Raw genomic sequence first — 21,790 nt, 5'->3', positions numbered from 1 at the left:
CAAATCTGATCCACATCAGAACTTTGAGAAAGACACAAACGTCAGCACTTTCCAAAACCTTCTGCAATGGTGGCTTGACCCAACGACCTTCTGAGTGCTAACAGCAAGCAGCATCCCAGTGAGCCCCTCAGAATTCTGGGACAGGGTGAGGTCTGCTGGAGCTCAGAGTCGAAGAGTGTGGCGCTGGAAAAGCATAGCTGGTCTGGTATTTAGCTGACTTACAAGGAATGGTCAGGGCATTTAGCCATTGCGGTTGTGCAGAGTAAGAGTATATTGGAAAGGGGGGTTTCGGTCCATTGGGATGGCGTAGATGGGAGAGAATGTGAAGGTGTTGTGAAGTTGTGTACGATCCTTATGAATTGAAAAGCAATGCGTGCCCACTTTAAGAATTAAAGTGCTTTTCTAATATGAGAGATTTTTGTTTAAAAAAAAGCTGTGTGGGCGGCAGGTTTCAGTTGCCCAATTTAAAACATTTTGCATCAAACAGCCAAGCAGCAATTTTACCAAGTTCACAAGGCAGCCTGGCAACACACGGTGCCAGGGACCCAGGTTCGATTCCAGTCTCAGGACGATTGTCTGGGTGGAGTTTGCACATTATCCCCGTGTCTGAATGCGTTTCCTCTGAGTACTCCGGTTTCCTCTCACAATCCAAAATCATGCAAGATAGGGGAACTGGTCGTGCTAAATTGCCCGTAGTGTTCTGGGATGTGCAGGCGAGGGTGGATTGGCCATTATAAATTGCCCCGTTGTGTCCAGGGATGTCCAGGATCGGGTGGATTGTGCAAAATTGTCCCATAGTGTCCAGGGATGTGCAGATTAGGATGGATTGGCCATGCAAAATTGTCCCGTAGTGTTCAGGGATGTACAGGTTGTTGAGGGTTGGCCACAGGAAATTGTCCTGTCGTGTCCAGGGGTGTGCAGGTTAAGGTAGATTGGTCAGGGGAAATTGTCCAGTAATGTCCAGGAATGTGCAGGTTAGGGTAGATTGGCCGTGGGAAATTGTCCCATCGCACCCAGGAATGTGCAGGTTAGGTGCATTTGTCAGGGGTAAATGTAGCTTAAAATGGTGTGGGAATGGGTCTGGGTGGGTTACTTTTTGGTGGGTTGGAGTGGACTTGCTGGGCCAAATTCCAATTAAAGATTCTCTGACAGTTTAAATTCAGTTAGTTAGTTTAAAACGGCACTTGGAGACTAAAAAACAAATACATTTAAGTTTGGCTGTTTTGACAACTCAGACCCATCTGGATTGTGAAAACATTGATGTTTGACAGGGGAGAAAAACCAAATCAGGAAAGAGCCAATTGCCATCTGAAGAGGAAATAATCACCTTGCTCTCACAAGAATTTTCTGCGATCTCTGAGATGAAAGCACCATCCACCCACCCATCCACAGCACGTTCAGCTAACATTTCTGTATTAGAATTTGGCAGAGAGAGGCGTTCAGAACAGGAGAAATTCCAGAGAAACATCCCTGACCACAAGAGAGACAGAGGGAAAAGGCTGGAGAAGTCAGAATAATATTTCAGAAGACACATCCAATGTCACCACTGAGAGATTAAGTTTTGAAATATCGTGTTGGTTAATAAGTGGGAGTTTTATTTTTTCGAATGGAATCTTGTTTTATTCGGGAATGGGCAGTTAGAGAGATATTACTCGGTTATTACTGGTTCTGTTAATTTGTTCCTTGTTGGAGTTGAATAAATACATTTTTACCTGTTACAAATCAGAGATGCCTTCCATATAACCACACCTTTAACAGATTACAAGATGTCAGGTGAGCTTTTCTGTGCGTTTCCGGTTTAACTACCTTTACCTGCATCTTAACGGTTTGGGGCTGGTGTGTCAGTTGAATTATAAGAGGTACAAGACCTTTTCCCCTTCGAAATAAAGGGGGTTCGGGTCCATTGGGTTTGTGTCGAGAGTGCATTGCCGGAAAAGAACAGCTGGTCAGGCAGCATCCGAGGAGCTGAAAATTTGACGTTTCAGGCAAAAGCCCTTCATCAGGAATGAGGCTGGTTGCCCAGGGGCTGGGAGAAAAATGGGAGGGGGGGCGAGGCTGTGTTGAATGCAGCTGACAATGTGATAGGTAGATGAAGGTGGGGGAAAATGATGATGATAGGTCGGAGAGGATTGGGGGTGGATAGGTGGGAAGGAAGATGGACAGGTAGGACAGAATACGAGGGCGGTGACACGTAGGAAGATTGGATCTGGGATAAATTGTGTGGAGGCGAAAAGAGGAAACTGTTGAAATCCACATTAATCGTGTGGTTGGAGGGTCCCAAGGCGGAAGATGAGGCTTTCTTCCTCCAGGTATTGGGTGGTTAGTGTTTGGCGATGGATGAGGCTCAGAACTTGCATGTCCTTAGTGGAGTGGGAGGGGGAGTTAAAGTGTTCGGCCTCGGGGTGGTGGGGTTGGTGGAAGCGCATGTCCCAGAGATGCTTTTTGAAGCGTTCTGCAAATAGGCACCTGTCTCCCCAGTGTAGTGGAGACCTCATCAGGAGCGACGGATACAGTAGATGACGTGTGTGGAAGTGCAGGTAAATCATTCATGGATGTGCAAGGCTTCTTTGGTGCCTTGGATGGAGGGGAGGGGTGGGAGGTGTGCGTGCAGGTTTTGCAATTCTTGCAGTGGCAGGGAAAGTTGCCAGGAGGGGAGGGTGGGTTGGTGAGGCCCGTGGACCTGACAAGAGAGTCGCAGAGGGAATTTTTTTACCGAATGCAGATAGGGGCAGGGAGGGAAATAAATGTCTGGTGGGATCCGTTTGTGCAGAGTGGGAGCTAACAGGAAGGGGTTTCGGTTCATTCGGATTGTGCAGAATGGGTGTGAATGGAGCGGTAATTTAATCCATTTGGATTATATAGAGTGGGAGTGAACTGGAAGAGATTTGGTTCCATTCGAATTATATAGAGTGGGAGTGAATGGGAAAGGGTTTTGTGTCCTTTGAGATAGTGCAGTTTGGGAGTGAACGGGAAAGCATTGGTGTCCATTGGCATTCTGTAGAATGCGAGTGATTAGGAAGGGGTTTGTGTCCCTTGGGACTGTGTAGCGTTGGAGCGAATGGGAAGAGGATTGGGACCATTGGGATTGTGTAGAGTGGGAGTGAATGGGGTTTGGTGTGGATTGGGGTGCTGCCAAGTGAAAGTTAACGGGAAGGAGTTTGGGATCGTTTTAAATCTTGAGAATGACAGAGAACAGGAGGGGATTTGGTGCCCAGTGGGATCCTGCAAAGTGGGAATGAACATGATGCGGATTGGAGCCATTGGGAATTGGTAGAGTAGGAGTGACTGTGTAGGGGTTTGGGTCCATTAGGATTGTGTGGAGTGGGATTGATCAGGAAGGTCTTTGCATTCATGAGGATTCTGTAGAGTGGATTTGGATGGGGAGGGGTTTAGGTACAATGTGATTGTAACGAGTGGAAATGAAGAGCATGGGATTTTGGGCCCATTGGGACTGTGTAGAGTGGTAGTGAATGGGAAGGGGTTTGAAACCATTGGAATTGTGTGTTGTGAGATTGATTGGGAAGGGGGTTGGATCCATTGTGATTGTGTGGTGTGGCAACAAATAGGAAGGGGTTTGAGTCCATTGCAATTGTGTGGTGTGGGAGAGAATGGGAAGGGGTTTGGGCCGATTAGGATTTTGTACAGTAGGGATGAATGGAAAGCAGATAAATCCATTGGGATTGTGTGGATGAGAATGAGCAGGAAGAGGTTTGGGTCCACTGGGATTGTTGAGACCCAAAGGGAATCACAAGGGGATTGGATCCATTTGGACAATGTAGAGTGGGAGTTAATGGGAAGCAGTTGAGTCCATTTGGATTGTGTGGTGTGGGGTTGAAAGGCAAAGGGCTTGGGTCTATTTGGATTGCATGGAGTGGGAGTAAATGGGATTGAGGTTGAGTTCATTGGAATTGTGTAGAGTGAGAGTAAATGTAATGGAGTTTGGGTCCGTTGGGATTGTGGAGGGTGGGAGTGAATGGGAAGGAGTCTATGTCCATTGAGTTGTATAGAGTAGGAGTGAACGGGAAGGTGTTTGAGTCCATTGCAACAGTGTCAAGTGTGAATTGTACGGGAACATTTTTGACAAGAGTGAGGACTGCAGATGCTGGAGATTAGAGTCGACAGGGTGGTGCTGGGAATCCACAACAGTTCAGGGAGGATCCGAGAATCAGGAGAATCAATGTTTCAGGCAAAAAGCACTTCTGAGAAGATGTAGAGTTGGTTGGAATAGAAAGCAGTTTGAGAACATTGAGTTTGTACGGAGAGCAAGTGAATTGGAAGGACTTTGGTTGCATTCAGATTATATAGAGCAGGAGTGAATACGGAGGCTTTGTATCCATTGGACTTTTGCACAGAACGAGCGAGTGGCAAAGGGCCTGGGTCCAATGAGATTGAACGTGAATGCTTTTGTGTCCATGGCAATATTGGAGCGTGGGAGTGAACAGGAAGTGGTTTGAGTCAATTTGGATCGGGTACAACAGGAGTAAACTGGATGTGGATTGGGTCTGTTAGGATTGGACAATGTTGGAGTGAATGGGGTGGTGGCTACGTTTCCACTGGGACTGTGTACGGTGGGAATTAATGAGAAGTGGATTGGGTCCAGTGGGCGGCACCGTGCTCAACATTGCTGCCTCAAAGCACCAGGGACCGGATTCGATTTGACCCTTGGCCGACTGGCTGTTTGGATTTTGCACATTCATTATAGAATCCCCACAGTGTGGAGACAGGCCATTTGGCCAAAACATCTACACTGACCCTCCGAAGCGTATCCTGCTTCGGCTCAATCCCTATTACCCTATATTTCCCCTGACTAATGCACCTAACCCAGACATCCCTGAACATTATGGACAATTTAGCATGGCCAATTCGCAGAGTATGTAAATCTGTGGACCGTGGGAGGAAACCAGAGTACCTGGAGGAAACTCACACAGATGCGGGGAGGATGTGCAGACTTCCACAGATTGTGGCACCGAGCCTGTAATGGCGTTGTGAGGCAGTAGTGCTAACCACTGACCCACCCTCATGTCTGCATTGGTTTCCTTCAGGTGCTCTGGCTGACTCCCATGGATTAGCCATGATCAATCGTCCTGTATTGTCCAGGGATGAGGAGGTTATGGTGGATTGGCCATGATTAGTTGCCCTGTTGTGTTCAGGGATGAGCAGATTAGGGTGGATTGGCCTTGTTAATTTGACCTGTAGTGTACAGGGATGTGCAGGTTAGGATGGATTGGACGTGCTAAACTAATCCTGTAATGTCGAATGATTTGCAGGTTAGGGTGGATTGGCCGTGTTAAATTGTCACGTAGCGTACAGAGATGTACAGGTTAGGATGGATTGGCCATGCTAAATTGTCCTGTACTGTCCAGGGATGTGCAGGTCAGAGTGGATTCGACATACTAAATTGTTCCATAGTGTCCAGTGATGTGCAGGTTAGGGTATATTGACCATGCTACATTCTCCCACAGTGTCCAGGGATATACAAATTAGGGTGGATTGGCTATGCTAATTTGTCCTGAACTGTCCAGGGTGGATTAGCGTCAGGGTGGATTAGCCATGCTAAATTGTCCCATGGTGTCCAGCGATGTGCAGGTTAAGGTGTGTTGGCTTTGGTAAATTGCCCCATGGTGTCCAGGGGTGTGAAGGTTAAGGTGGATTGGCCATGGGAAATTGTCCCACAGTTTCCAAGGGTGTGCAGGTTTGAGTGTATTGGCCATGCTAATTTGTCCCATCGTGTCCAGAGGCAGGGTCGATGGATTAGCCATGGTAAATGTAGCGTGTGTCTGGGAGGAACGGTGTGGAAACAATGGGCTGAATGGGTTTGCATCCAGTCTATAAGAGTTCTACGCTAACATTTGGGATAATGTTACCTTTGGGATAATGTTGCGGAGCTGGCTCGATTGGTAGGCAAGAAGTCCGAATTTTGTTTTCATAAAATTGGGAAAGTTGTGCATGGTCCTTTGAAAAGATAATGATTTTTTCTGTGATTAGAAATTTATAATGGACTTCTGCAAGCTGCAGCTTGAAAGTTTGCAAGGAAACAGAAACCACCCAAATTGAAATGCTTGCATCAAAAGGCCGAGCAGTTACAAGCAGCCGTTTCTACCAAGACAACAGGCTTTTGGATTGAGCCAATCAGTTTGAAACAGGTCCGTAGATATCAAAGACCTGCCAAATTAAAAATCTGATGCTTTTTGACAACATAGAACCAATCATATTGTCAGAAATATGGATATATCATCAAGAATGTAAATGGAAGGTGTCAGTTGGGCAAAGACTTAAGAGCTAGTTGCTGTCCACTCAGGATAACGGCCCTCAGCTCTGCAGAGAGAATCGCTGGCTTTCACAGCCTCCTCTCTGTTGAAGAGAAAGCACCGTTTCAATAACATTGGTACCAATGGCATATCTGGTGAAGACTCCTGACAGGCAAATCGATGGAGAAAGCGCAGAATATTGCAGAAGACGCGCAACCTGACTGTTATTTCGAGAGAATGAATACATTGTTTTATCTGAGTAGGACTTGCATTTATTGCAACATCGTAACATGCGAATCTTGTTTTATTTGTGAATATGTTAATAATTAGAAGGGATTTATTTGGTTTGGTAATAGTTAAGTGAGATTAATAAATTGGTACTTGTTGATCATAAAATAGTGTCAATGGTTTATTTTATTTGACCACCAGATGTCACTGAAAGTAGGTTACGTGACTCCATGCACTACTTTTACAGATTATAGTGCGTGGTGTTCCTCCTTGGGTGTTTCAGCATTCATTCTCAGAAGTAGTGGGGGAGGGGAGTCAATCACCACTTTATAGCAGATCGGGGATCGGGTTCAGGATTTTGGACTGGGGTTCGGACGGATTTGAAAAAAATGTAGGGCACAAAATGTCCCAGCAGATGAAAACAGACTTGGTGTCTAATGTCTTAGAGGAGAAAGTGAGGTCTGCAGATGCTGGAGATCAGAGCTGAAAATGTGTTGCTGGAAAAGCGCAGCAGGTCAGGCAGCATCCAGGGAACAGGAGAATCGACGTTTTGGGCATAAGGCCTTCTTCAGGCATAAGGCCTGAAGAAGGGCTTATGCCCAAAATGTCGATTCTCCTGTTCCCTGGATGCTGCCTGACCTGCTGCGCTTTTCCAGCAATACATTTTCAGGTCTAATGTCTTAGGCCTTTAAGTAAAACTAAAGCGAGAAGTGGAACATTGAGCAATTCAGCAACATTCAGGCCCTTCAGCCCTTGACGTTGTGCCAGCATTTTATCCTCCTCTCACATCAAAGTAACTTATATAACCTTCACTGTACTGTCTTTCATGTGCCTATCTCAGAGTCGGTTAAATGTCCCTATTGTATTTGACTCTACTACCACTGCTAGCAGTAAATTCCACACACCCACCACTCTCTGAGTAAAGAACCTACCTCTGACGTCTCCTCTAAAACTTCCTCCAATTTTTCTCACTTGTGATATACATTTCCACCATTGGGAAACATCTCTGGCGGCCCACTCTAGCTATTCCTCTCAACATCTTGTATACTTCTATCAAGTCACCTCTCATCCTTCACTACAATAAGAAAAGTCCTTGCTCCCTCAACGTTTCTTCATTGGGCATGCCGTCCAATCCCGGCTGCATCCTGGTAAATCTCATCTGCACCCTCTCTGAAGCTTCCCCATCGTCACAATAACGAGGCGACCAGAAATGAATTCAATATTCCAAGTGTGGTCAAAGCAAATGGAGTGCACCGATTGTATTGGTTTCTAAACCTGATGTTACTCAACGATTCTGTACAGATTATCGGAATTTCAATGCTGTGACTCAATCTAATTCGTTCCCAATTCCAAGACTGGAGGATTGTGAGGATAAAATGGGGCAGGCCACGTGCATCACAAAGTTGGAGATACTTTGAAGTTACTGGCAAGTACCTTTGTTTCAGAGAGCAAAGGAGGCTTCAGCTTTTCCAGTCAGAAACTCATAGAGTCCTACAGCACGGAGGCAGATGCTTTGGCACAATCTGCTCTATGCTGACCAAAATTATCCATCTACGCTAATTCCATTGCCTTGCACTTGGCCCATACACAGCTAATCATTTCCTATCCATGTTTTCTTTGTCCACATACCCTTTAAATGTTGTTAATGTGCCCGCCTCAACCACTTCTGCCTGTAGCTCATTTCACACGTCTACCACCCTCTGTGTATAAAAGTTGCCCCACAGATTCCCTTTTATTGTTTCTTTTCTAATCTTAAACTGAGGCCCTCTACTCCTCGATTCGTCAATCCTTGGAAAAAGACTGAGTGGATTCACCCTGTTCATGCCTCTCATTATCTTATACAGTTCTATAATGTCTTCTATGCTCCGAAAAGAAATGTCTTAGCTTGTATGCTCCGAAAAGAAATGTCTCTCCCTATAACTCAGACCGCTGAGTACTGGTAACATACTTGTACATTTACTTTGCACTCTTTCCAGTTTAATAACATCTTTCTTCGAGCAAGGTGACCAATACTGAACACATTACTCCAAGTGTGGCTTCATCAATGTCTGTATAACTGTAACCCTGCTTCCCAGCTTCTGTACTCAGTGCCTTGACTGATGAAGGCCAGTGTGCTAAAAGACGTCTTCACTGCCCTGTCTACCTCTGACTCCACGTTCTCAGGGTTGTGAACTTAAACTCCAAGATCCCTCGGCTCCACTACACTCCTAAAGGCCTTACCTCCTGTGCAAAAGCAACCTCCACCAGCCCCGACAGTCCCTCCCTATCACTGTCACTTCCATCAGATGCAATAACCGTTCTCTATCTCTGTAACGTCCTCCAGCAACTACATTCTCTCCCTATCTGTGCCATCCAACAGCCACTGCAAACCCTCCGTATCTCTGCAACTCCCTCCAGCCCCAATATCCCCTCCTTACATCTATAACCTCCACCAGCTCCTACACTCCCTCCCTATCTCTGTAACCTCCTCCAGCCCCCCACGCCCCCTACCCATCTCTGTAACCTCCTCCAGCCTTACCCCCTCTCCCTATCACTGTAACCTCCTCCACACCTATGGCCTTTCCCTGTCACGGTAACCCCGTCTAGACCCCACACACCCTCCCCATCTCTGTAGATTCCTTCAGCCCTACACATCCTCCCTAACTCTGCAGCCTCCTCCAGCCCCAAAAGTCCCACCCTATCACTATCAACTCCGCCAGAAGCTACATACATTCCCTATCTCATAACTCACTGCAGCCCCTGTTCCCTCTGCCTTCTCATAAACGCCTCCAGCACCAACACGCCCTCCCTATCTCCGTAAACCCTATCCAGACCCTACACTCCTGCCCTATCTTTGACACCTCTTCCAGCCGCTACGCCCCCTCCCTATCTCTGTTATTCCATCCAGCCCCTTACACCCCCTCCATTACACCCCCTCCCGATCTCATAATCCTCTCCAGCCCAGACATTTCCTCCCCATCCTTGACGCCTCTTCCAGCCCTTACACCCCATCCCTAACTCTTTAAAACCGCCTGGACCCTACTATCACTCCCTATTTCTGTAACCTCTTCCACATCCAGATCCTCTCCCTGTCACTTTAACCCCGTCCAGACACAACGCCCCCTTCCAACCTCTGTAGATTCCTCCAGCCCTACACATCCTCCCTGAGTCTGCAGCCTCCTCCAGCCCATCCTATCTCTGTCAACTCTGCCAGACGCTACATACATTCCGTATCCCATAACGCCCAGCAGCTCCTACGACCCCTCCGTATCTCTGTATCCCCCGCCAGCTCAAACACCCCTTGCCTAACTCTGGCACTTCCTCCAGCACCCACACCCCTCCTGATCTGTGTACCCTCGTCTGATCCCTCCAGCCTTCTCTATCTCTCTAATGTCCTCTGGCCGCTACATCCGCTCCGATTCACTGTAGCCCCTGCCAGCCCTGCAACCCTTCCCAGAATGACGCCAGAGACGACAGCTGCTGTCTGATTTTGAAATTAAGTTGATGTGATTTAAATAATTGTTTTTGTTATTGGAAGAGTATATGTTTGCAGAGTTGTCAGCAGATAATAAGCTGATAAGCGAAAGGGGTCTTAGAGTTGTGAATAGTTCTTATTTAATGTTCACTTTGAGAGTTAAAAATAGATTGATGACATTTTCTTTCAAGAGTGGGATTTGGGAGTTCTCTGTCACTCGTATTATACAGATTACGAGGTGAGGTGAGCTTTTTCTGCTGCTTGGCTTAATTAACAGAGAGTTCACACTGCTTTGGAACAGTTTCAGAGCTCACGTCCGTGATTTGGACACGGTTAGACAGATTCAATCTGAGATTTGGACAGATTTGAATCGATTTGGGGTACGAAAGATCTCAGCAGATTTAAACATTTGCTGATTCGTGTCCTAGATCTTCAAATAAAACGTCATTTGATTAATTTTGGTTATTCGTCGTTAGTTAACTTAAAAGTGAAAGAGATGGCTCTTAAAATTGTGAAAGAGGTTGTGGGGTTTGAAGATGATTCCCACATTCCCAAATTTGTCAAGTAAGTTTCGAAAGATAGAGAAAGGCCATACTTTCAGAATGAGCAAATAGGTTTGAATTGGATTTAACCAGGGACAATAGTAAAGCTGAAAAGTTAGAAAAGTACTTAGGTGTGCTAAAGTAACAGACAAGTGCAGTCGAGTGAGAGAAAAAAAAACTTAAAGTACACATGAGGAAAATGGAGATAAAGAAAGGGAAAGAATAGCCATGAGAGAAGAGAGAGAGAATGATAGTGATAGAGAGAATGATAGCGAGAGAGAGAGAGAAAGAGAGAGAAGAGAGAGAGAGAAGGAAAGGTGAGAGAAAGAGAAAGATAGAGAGAAAAAAGAAAAGTAGAAAAGTTCTTTGTTGAGTGAAAAGGGAGAGAAGGAGAGAGAAAAAAGTTAGAGAGAGAGGAAAGAGAAAGGGGGAGAGAATTTGAACTTCTGAAGTTGCGAATTACTCAGGAAAGTCGTGTTCACTGGATAAAAATGGAGAGATAGGGATGTACACAAAAATGTTAAAACACTGCCACATTTTGATGTGAAAGATGTTGAAGACTTCTATACGTCATTTGAAAAATTGCTTAGGCAGATGGAATGGTCAGATAGCTTATGGGTAATGCTAGTTTAGACTGACCTGGGAGGCAAATCTCGTCAGGTATTTACTGCAGTGTCAGAAGAGGGGTCAAGAGATTATGAAGAGGTCAAACAGACGATTTTGAGTGCTTAGGAATTGGTACCAGAAGCATTTAGACAGCATTTCAGAAACATACAGAAGGAACAAGGTCAGACTTATGTTGAGTTCAAAAGAATGAAAGATAGTAATTTTGATAGATTGGTGTGGGCCGTAAAAATAGATCAGACCCATGAGGCTCTAAGAGAGATTTTTTCTGCTGGAGCAGTTTAAAACCTCACTTCTCGAGATGATAAAATTTATGTGGATAAACAGAAAGTTCAGAAAATGAGATGGACAGTAGATATAGCAGATGCATTGGTGCATAGGGCAAAGCTTAGCTTCCGGCAAGAATTTCATCCTGTGAGGGACAGAAATTGGGAGAAGGGGAGATCCTCCACTGCAAAGCAAGGATTAGAGCACGCTTGTAATTGTTTTCAACAGGTTAAAGAAGAAGCCCAAGAGGGTGGAAAAGAGGTGAAAGGCCTCGGCTGTTTCCTCTGTAATGGAGTGGGACACAGAAAATTACAGTGCCGATGGAAAAGGTAATTTCAGTGCGAGGAAGTGGGACACGTAAAGTCACAGTGCTGGTCGTTCAGGAAAGGCACTGTGGGTAAAGATGTGGTAAAAGAAGCTAAGCCAATTGCATTAGTGAAGGTAGTAGAGGAAAGCCAAGAACAGGCGAGGAGCTGCAGGAGAGCGCACAGCCTCGGCAGGGGCTGAGTATGGAGTCAGTGCCTGAGCTCCATAAAGACTTTGCCTCTGTGAGTAACGTTTATTCAGAAAGAAGATGGAGAAGGGAAAGAAGTTATGTTTGAGAGATACGGGGTGTAATCAGTCTCGAATAGTAAGAGATGACAGTATTTGCACTCTTTCTAATCAGAATGTATTCCTCAGGGGTATGATCTCAAAGATAAATCCTACAATGAAAATGGAGACCACGGCAGGTCAGTGAGGAGGAGAAATGGGCCGAAGTACACCAGATGGTGTTCCTGGTAGCATACAGACAGGAAGTGTTACAGGTAGCACATGGACTGCCTGTGAGAGGTCACTGAGGGGGACGAAAGACTCAGGCTGAGGTACAAAAGCATTTTCATTAGCCGGGAAAGCACAGGGATGTGGTTAACTTGTCAGAAATGCTAAATAGTAGGTAAGCCACAGGCAGTCATAAAACCAGCACCTTTGTTGTCAATGTCCACATTCTAAGAAGCTTTCACATGGGTTATGATTGACCGTGTCGGCCCCCTCCCGAGAACTAAAAGAAGCAACCAGTACTTGCTAACCATAATGAATGTGTTTACCCAGATTTCCGAAAGCAATTCCATTGTGGAGTATCAGGTAGAGCAGTTATTCCCTTTCTTCATGCGGTATGGGCTATGCAGAGAGGATTCAGTCAGATGAAGGGCCGAATTCTACTGCTAGGCTCTTTCAGGAAGTCTTGGATAGCTTTGAAATGTAACACTTTAAATAAAGTGCGTATAATCCGGAATCCCAGGGACCTCTGGAATGGTGGCACAGACCCTGCAGACCATGTTAGAGCAGACTGTCAGGATTACCCAAATGATTGGGATAAAGGTATCCCATTCGTATTGTTTGCCATTAGCGATGCCCCAAATGAATCTACTCAGTTTACTCCCTTTGAGTTAATATTCGGACATGAAGTAAAAGGTACTTTGGAATTAATTAAAGACAAATTTGATCGTGGATTTTGACTGCAGATTTTTGAAAGGGGGCATGTGTAATGGGAAAGTGTACCTAACACCTTCTTCACTATCCTGTCTACCCCCTGCAACTCCACTTTAAAGAAACTGTAAACAAGTCGCATGTCACGACACATGGTGCTGTCTTTGGTGCAAAGTACATACATAAAAATTAGATGCTAAAATAGATTAAGTACAAAAATAGAGAAATAAACAGCAAAGCTACAAGTTCCACATTTCGCTATTCATATAAAAATTATTAAGAGTCTTTGTGGACGTGCCAAATTTCCTAAATCTCCTGAGGAAGTAAGGACGTTGTTATGCTTTTTTGAACAACACGTCGATGTGAGTGTAAAAACAGTTAAAACTGAATTAAAGATCGATGGAGTGTTCTTTATTCAGTAAGATTGACTAGCAGAACATTAACAGTTGAACTGTCGATTCCTGAATGACTTCCTTCTGCCCTTTTCCCTTTTCACTGACTTGCTGGCTTCCAGCATTCCGAGCAAGAGAAAACTTCACCTGAAATGCAGGGGTGACTAGCACATGTTGAGTTGACCACTGCTCTATCCCTGGATAGTACACATGAACAGCTCCACTGCCACAGTGCACTCAGGGGAGGTATCGACTGGATTTTGATTATGGATTTTGCCTGTAGATTGTTGAAAGGGGACACGTGATGTGGGAAGGATATCACAAAGAGGTGATGTTGCTGGACTCGAATACAAACATTCCAGATTGAGGAAATGGGTTCACATTCGACCGAGGCAGCTGCTGAGAATTAATCTGAAGATAGAAAGAGCCACTCTAATTTTCCTTACTAGATTAGATTCCCTACAGCGTGGAAACAGGCCCTTCAGCCCAACAAGTCCACATAGACCCTCCGAAGAGCCATTATGACCCATTTCTCTCTGATTAATGCACCTAACCCTATGGGCAGTTTAAAATGGCCATTTCACCTTACCTGCAAATCTTTGGACTGTGGGAGGAAACCGGAGCACCTGGAGGAAACCCACGCAGACACGGGGAGAACGTGCAAACTCCACACAGTCAGTCGCCTGAGGCGGGAATTGAATCCGGGTCTCCGGCACTGTGAGGCAGCAGTGCTAACCACTGTGCCACCGTGCTGCCCACCACAAAAGATGTTTGGGAACAGACATTCTAAAGTTTGTAGTTTATCAATAATTAAAAGGAAAGTATGATCTTACAATGGCACACACGCTTTGGGGAATTGAGTGTTAAGAAATTAAGAAATGCAAACTCTGCCCAAGGTGAGAGATTTGCTCCAAGTGCTTTAAAACAAAGAGCTGTAGTTAATGGACAGGAACACTCATCCCATTGGCATGGGGGACAAATGGGTAAACACATGACCTAAAAAGCCTTGGATTTGAGAAAAAAATAAACAATGGGAGCCTCCCAACCCAAATTATTATTCTTACGTCCAATGATTGCAGTGAATACTTGGTTAGCACGACTGACTCACGGTGCCAGGGACCCGGGTTCGATTCCAGCCTCGGGCGCCTGTCTGTGTGGAGTTTGCACATCATCCCTGTGTCTGCGTGGGATTCCTCCAGATGTTCTTGTTTCCTTCCATAGTCGAAAGATGTGTAGGTTGGGGTGGATTGGCTGTGCTAAATTGCTGATAGTGCCCAGAGATGTGCAGGTTAGGATGGAGTGGCCGTGCTAAATTGTCCCACATGTCCATGGATGTGCAGGATAGGATGGATTGGCCAGGCTGAATTATGCATAGTGCCCAGGGATGTGCAGTTTGGGGTGGCTTGGCCATACTAAATTATCCCAAGCTGTCCAGGGATGCGGGGGTGGGGCTCGGTTGGCTACGCTATATTCTCCAGATGTGTTCAGCGATACACAGGATTGGTGGCATTGGCTGTACTAAATTATTGCAGAATATCCAGGGATGTGTTAGTTAGTATGATTTGGCCATGCCAGATCGCCCCTGCAGTCCAGTAATGTGCAGTTTAGGATGGATTGGCCACGCTAAATTGTCCCATTGAGTTCAGCGATGGATAGCCTCAGAAGATTAGCCACGAGAAATGCAGGGTTTGGCTGGAATGTTCTTCAGAGCGCTTCCATGGACTCAGTTGTTTGAATGGCCTGTATCCACACAACACGATTCTGAGATACCATGTGCAGTTCACGTCGCCAAACTATTGGGAGGCTGTGGAGAGAGTGCAAAAACAAGTTTGCCAGGCTGGTGCCTGTATTGAAGTATATTAGTTAGGAGGAAGGATTGGGCAGACGTGTGTTATTTGTGGGAGAGCATTGGAGGCGGAGGGGCGATGACATCGTGCACATCAAATGATTATAGGCATGGATAATCGCAGTTTTTTTCCCCAGGGTGGTAACATCAAAGATATTGGAAAAAAAGGGAAGAATGTCAAAAGTACTGGAGAGCCATGACTGAAGGCAGAGCAGATTTAATGAGCCGAATGGGCTAATTTCTGCTTTCATGTTTTGTCTTGTCTTGTCTTATCTCACCTCAACTTATTTTATCTTACGTTATCTTGACTTATCTATCTTCAATATTAAGCTGCTGCAGTCCCCGTGTGTGGTACAGGGACACCCAGCAAAGTGCCGTGAGGGAGGGAGCTCCAAGGGTTTGACTCCAGTGACACTGAATGAACAGCTGATATTGCGCCAAGGTGTGATGTCTGGTGTTGATCGCAGGGGAGCTTGCAGGAGTTGGTGTTACCTTGTGTTTGCTGCCCTTGTCCTTCTCGACTGAAGTAGCCTTGTGTTTGTTATGGCCTTGTTGAATCCTGTGGATAGTATGCACTGCTGCAACTGAGAATCGACTGTGCACAGAGCATGTTCTTGTGTCCTCTGTGCCAGGTCGGAAGAGGGTTGACCAGGGATCTTCAGAGATCCACGACATTCCCTTCCCTCAGTGACCTTCACACCACCACCCACCCTGCCCGACAGAGTTAACTTTCATCTCAAGTGTGTTAGAAATTTTTAAAAAGCGCAGCATTAATCAGGGTTAACCAAACATGTTTGTTTCAGTGACTGCAAGTAATACGAATCCCCAGGAATCCTAACTGTACCTTTGGAGAGTTCACCGCCCTGTTTATATTTGCAACACCTTTCATTGTGTGAGCACATACCGCTAGCAGGAAGATCACGTCAGACATTACCAGGGATCATCTTTTAGAGAGGGAGAGGCAAGAGCGCGGTCTGAGAAAAACAGACTGAAGTGTTCCCATAATGGAGTCAAACCTGAGATCAATAGATGGGAATCTCACAGCAATAGGACGGGATATATCCTGGGCATATTATATGCTTGAACATTATAATGGCTTCCTCCCATTGTCCTTATCCGATCGGATATATTACATACTGCAGATTGCTCAAGCTGGCTACTATCCTGTCCTGGCTGTGATTGGAGTTCCAGGTGAGTATATCTGCCTCCACTATTAACACTGGAAATTAATCAGAATTGTATGAATGATGCTGAAATTAAGTATCTTCTGTTTACTGCTTTAGCTTTCTCAAGGCAAGCACACCTCTGTACCAAAATGTACACAGCCTTGACTTTCACTTTCTGTATGTTGATCTCAGTGTGACCCTGACTTTGAGTTAATTCTGCCATTCTCTTAATTGAGTTAAGTGGTGCTCCTTATTTGTGGATTTCGATTAGATTCCCTACAGTGTGGAAACAGCCCATTGGCCCTACAAGTCCACACCGACCCTTCGAAGACTAATCCGCCCAAACCCATTTCCCTCTGACTAATGCACCTAACACTATGGACAACTTAACATAACCAATTCACCTGAACTGCACATCTTTGTACTGTGGGAGGAAACCGGAGGAAACCGACACAGACACGGGGACAATGTGCACACTCCACACAGGCAGTCACCCGAGGCTGGAAGCGAACCCAGTTTCCAAAAATATCAATTTTGATCTATAGTTAATTTCATGCCAATGCATTGACTGTCATCTGCAGCCAAAGGACAGACACAATCACGTCAGGGCTGGATGGAGTAATGTGCTTCAAAATGCCAAGTGTTGCTCCATCAAACTGGTAAGCTTGCACTAAGTCTGAATGTATATCAACACTGTTTTTTTTCGTTCCTCACAGTGAACCTACTGACGATTGTCATCATGCTAAGGGGCAAGTGTGGTCTCTCCACGTGTATCACTCGCTATCTGGTGGCCATGGCAGTGGCGGATCTTCTGGTCATCATACTGGATCTGATATTGAGACATATCCCTGTTGTATTTTGGGAGGGCTTTTCCTTCCTGTTTCACATCCCTGTTTGTAATATGCACGCTGTCCTGCTTTATGCAATAACTGACTGTTCTGTCTGGTTCACTGTCACTTTCACCTTTGACAGATTTGTGGCTATTTGCTGCCAGAAGCTGAAAACTAGATGTTGCACTGAGAAAACAGCCACTGTTGTTCTGGCAATAGTGACTTTGCTGAGCTGTTTGAAGAACATTTTCTGGTATTTCATGTTAACAGAACGGTATCAACTTCAGAACATGCCTTGGTTCTGCCATGTTGAGGCTGAGGTCAGGTATTCAATTGTTTGGGTTGCAATTGAATTTCTCCATCACATTCTAACGCCATGTGTCCCATTTGTCCTCATTGTGACCCTCAACATTTTCACTGTCAGATACATTTTAGTGAGTAGCAGAGCCCGTAAGCGACTCCGGAATCACAGCAATGGGGAGGGTCCCAGAGACCAAGAGATGGAGAATCGAAAGAAATCCATCATTTTACTGTTTGTTATCTCTGCTAACTTCATCCTGTTATGGTCAATGTTAATGCTGATTTCTATATATACCCGCATGACATTTGTGGCACAGGTGGCTATATATGTACCTGACTTTGTGCAAGAATTGGGATTCATGTTGCAGTTGCTGAGCTGTTGCACCAACACGGTAATTTATGCAGTGACCCAAACTATGTTCAGAATGGAGTTGAAGAATGTGGTGAAATATCCCTTCACCCTGCTTGTGAATGTCAAGAAACGGTGAGGAGGACAACTACATTTGCATCAGCGGAACAATTTTCCTGGTTGGAGAAGACCCCCAATATTACTCTGATTTGGAGATGCTGGTGTTGGACTGTGGTGAACAAAGTTAAAAATCACACAACACCAGGTTATAGTCCAACAGGGGCTTTCAATTAAACCTGTTGGACTATAACCTGGTTTTGTGTGATTTTTAACTTAATGTTACTCTGATTCCAGAGAAACGCCAATTCTATATTTGTTTGTGATGACCGTAACCAGGGGAGCCACTGAGCACCCAGACTGACACCTGGCCTGATGGGGCACGTTGTGAATTGCTTTGGTTTTCAATGAGACGACTCTGAATGAAACAGCCAGAAAAATGCAGACTTTTTAGAAAAATTAGCAAAGTTTATGGTCAAATTAAATGAAGTTAAAGAGTTGAAACAAATCCATCCTGTTAAGATATGAGTTTGAAGATATTTAGGCACAGATTTGGATAAAATCGCGTTGTAACTTTAGCACAGGACACAAAACAACCACCAGGACTATACCCAAAACAACTATCAAACAACACTTGTCGTAGAATCTGTGTACCATGACCTCAGTAGGTTTAACTCATTTGTGTTTTCAACTTTAGACTACCAATGTAGACAGCTTCTTTCTACGTATTGTACACATGAACGTAAATATATTCAGTTCTATGTGGATCTGTTCAGGGTTTTATGCCAATACTTCTATCAATGAGAAACATCAACTCCCCAGGAGATGGCCATGAATTAATGAATTAGCTTTGTTGTCACATGTACTCAAATGAGTCCTGGTGAGAAGTTTATGAGTCATCACATGCAGCACCACTATAGTTACAAAAGTACCAAGGTACAACTTTTTCAGTGATGACATTAGTTACTGAACATGGGAACAATGTTAATACTGCGAGTGTATATTGGGATACTCGGCCAAAACCTGCTTGCTGATAAGTGGTGTGCTAAGAGGAAAGAGAATCAAGATTCCGCAGGTAGCTGCAGCAACTGTACCTATAATGGTAAGATACTGTCCCTGTTATTGAGAATAGTAGTATGATAACAGTGAAACATCACACTTCAGCTTGTTGCCAATGGGAATATTTTACGACTGACCAAGGACTGGAACAGCCTGAGAATCATCAAGAGGAATCGAACCTTCATGCTTTTTCTGGTCAAAGGTATAAAAGAATGATGATTGTTGTATTTGGGGAGACTGTTGTATTTGGAATACAACTCTTCAGGTGACCGTGCATCTCCCCAGAGGATTTTAGGTAACTAACAGTGCTTTGACTCGCTCTAAATGCGGAGGAATGGGATTGTGGGAGACGTAGCAGTTTGGGTCAGTAATTGGCTCGCTGAAAGAAAACAGAGGGTTAAAGTTGATGGAACATGTCCATCTTGGTGTCCAGTTACTAGCGGCGTACCGTAAGGGTCGGTGTTGGGTCCACTGCTGTTCGTCATTTTCGTAAATGACCTGGATGAGGGCTTAGAAGGGTGGGTTAGTAAATTTGCAGTCGACACTGAGGTTGGTGGAGTTGTGGATAGTGACGAAGGATGTGGTTGGCTGCAGAGAGACATAGATAGGATGCAGGGCTGGGCTGAGAGGTGGCAAATGGAGTTTAATGTGGACAAGTGTGAGGTGATATGCTTTGGCCGGAGTAATTGGAATGCAAAGCTCTGGGCTAATGGTAAGATTCTTGGGAGTGCAGATGAGCAGAGAGATCTTGGTGTCCATGTACACAGATCCCTGAAAGTTGCCACCCAGGTTGACAGGGTTGTTAAGAAGGCATACAGTGTTTTGGCCTTTATTAATAGAGGGACTGAGTTCCGGAACCAGGAGGTAATGCTGCGGCTGTACAAAGCTCTGGTACGGCCACACTTGGAGTATTGTGTACAGTTCTGGACACCGCATTATAAGAAGGATGTGGAATCTTAGGAAAGGGTGCAGAGGAGATTTACTAGGATGTTGCCTGGTATGGAAGGAATGTCTTACGAGGAAAGGCTGAGGGCCTTGAGGCTGTTCTCGTTAGAGAGAAGAAGGTTGAGAGGTGACTTAATAGAGACATCCAAGATAATCAGAGGGTGAGATAGGGTGGAGAGCGAGAGCCTTTTTCAAGTATGGTGAAGGCAGGAACGAGGGGACACAACTTTAAAGTAAGGGGAGATAGGTAGTTTCTTTACTCAGAGAGTAGTAAGGGTATGGAATGCTTTGCCTGCAACGGTAGTAGATTCGCCAAGTTCAAGTGCATTTAAGTCGTCATTGGACAGGCATATGGACGTACATGGAATAGTGCAGGTGGGATGAGCTTCAGGTTAGTATGACAGGGCGGCGCAACATCGAGGGCCGAAGGGCCTGTACTGCGCTGTCATGTTCAATGTTCTATGTACGTTAAGTGTCTTCCAGAATGTTCTGTCCCTTCTCCATCACTGGTCCCGTTGTGTTTTTTTAATGGTGCTTTCTCCAAGACATAGAGGAAGCTGTCAGAGCCAACGACTCACTCCTGAGAGCTCAGGTTTCTTAGCTCAGGCAAATGGCAGGTAGCTCTGAAATCTTTCTTCAACTGTCCACTTCTTTTATACACATGATGACATTTCTAATATTTCCTCCAATGAGATTTGTCCTAAGTTCTCAAAAACGTCAGATTAAAATTTACTCGGTTATTGGTTCAAACTGTTTGGTTGAATTCAAACGTCTGTTGTCTTAGTTAAAACTGCTCCTTGGAGTGCTAACTGTCCGGCCTTTGGAGGAATTGGTCCAGTTCAGCGTTTGTATGTCGTTGCATTTAAGTTCTCGGCATGGAAAAACTGTAAGGCCTTTGGATAAAATGTTTCAGTTTGGTGTTTTTCTGTTGATGCATTTTAATTTCTGAGCATGGGAAAACACCATCTTTTAAAATGCTTTCCTCCTGAGCATTTTACAGTATTACGGCTCCAAATTCTAACTTCCTGCCTCCAAATCGACGTTTACTCGATCCAGTTTCACAACAAGAGGCCCCATCTTACTACTCTGCAGGAAATAGAATGAAAGCCTTATTTATTTCTCCTTGGAGTTGTTGTAAGCTGCGGCGTTTAATTAACAGGGAGGAGACTCGATAAATTGAGGGTGTCACCTCAGAATAAGGAAATTTGATAAAGAGACGAGGAGAGATTTCTTATCTCTATAGAAACCAATCTCTGGAATTCTTTCCCGCAGAGGTCTGAGAGAGCAGGGTTAGAGAGACAGAGAGAGAAAGAGAATGAGAGATGAAAGAGAGAGAGAGAGAGAGAGAGAAAGAGGGCATGGGAAATAAAGGCAGGAGAACGGTATTGTGGATAATCAGGTCAGTCATGTTCTGACTGGATGGCGAAGCAGACTCGATGGGCTCGAGGGTAACCTTCTGCTCCTTTTGAAATGGAAATGGAAATGTTGGCTCATAAATGATTAGAGTTGACAAAAATGCGCTATTATTAGGTATGAAATGGAAATGAGAGAGATCGCAAATCAGGTCAGATGGATGAAATGAGCGTAATAACAGTTTAACTGAATTAAAGGTCCGTGGGTCATTCTTTATAAAGTATTCGGAAGAAGTGACCACTGTCAGATGAGGGGTCAAGAGATTATGAAGAGGTCAAACAGACGATTTTGAGTGCTTAGGAATTGGTACCAGAAGCATTTAGACAGCATTTCAGAAACATAAAGAAGGAACAAGGTCAGACTTATGTTGAGTTCAAAACTCAACATAATGTTGAGTTAGGGCGGCATGGTGGCACAGTGGTTAGCACTGCTGCTTCACAGCGCCAGAGACCCGGGTTCAATTCCCACCTCAGGCGACTGACTGTGTGGAGTTTGCACATTCTCCCCGTGTCTGCGTGGGTTTCCTCCGGGTGCTCCGGTTTCCTCCCACAGTCCAAAGATGTGCAGGTCAGGTGAATTGGCCATACTAAATTGCCTGTAGTG

The 21,790-nt window shown here is 45.0% G+C and overlaps 1 long non-coding RNA gene across 1 annotated transcript in view; it reads left to right on the top strand.

Moving 5' to 3' along the window:
* The window catches only part of LOC148138257 (uncharacterized), a 60,802-nt gene extending 43,669 nt beyond the window's left edge, over nt 1-17,133 (top strand). The window contains exons 2-3 of the long non-coding RNA XR_015754060.1: nt 11,592-11,692; nt 16,951-17,133. This is a non-coding gene — a long non-coding RNA (uncharacterized LOC148138257). The remainder of the gene's footprint in view (nt 1-11,591; nt 11,693-16,950) is intronic.
* Nucleotides 17,134-21,790: the final 4,657 nt, after the last annotated feature.

The sequence above is a fragment of the Chiloscyllium plagiosum genome, unplaced genomic scaffold (genome assembly GCF_037043375.1).
Source record: "Chiloscyllium plagiosum isolate Xiang-an unplaced genomic scaffold, Cpla_swu_hap1 HiC_scaffold_41, whole genome shotgun sequence".
Lineage (NCBI taxonomy): Eukaryota > Metazoa > Chordata > Chondrichthyes > Orectolobiformes > Hemiscylliidae > Chiloscyllium > Chiloscyllium plagiosum.
The sequence above is the reverse complement of the archived record's forward strand: the minus strand, read 5'-3'. Positions and strand labels throughout refer to the sequence as shown.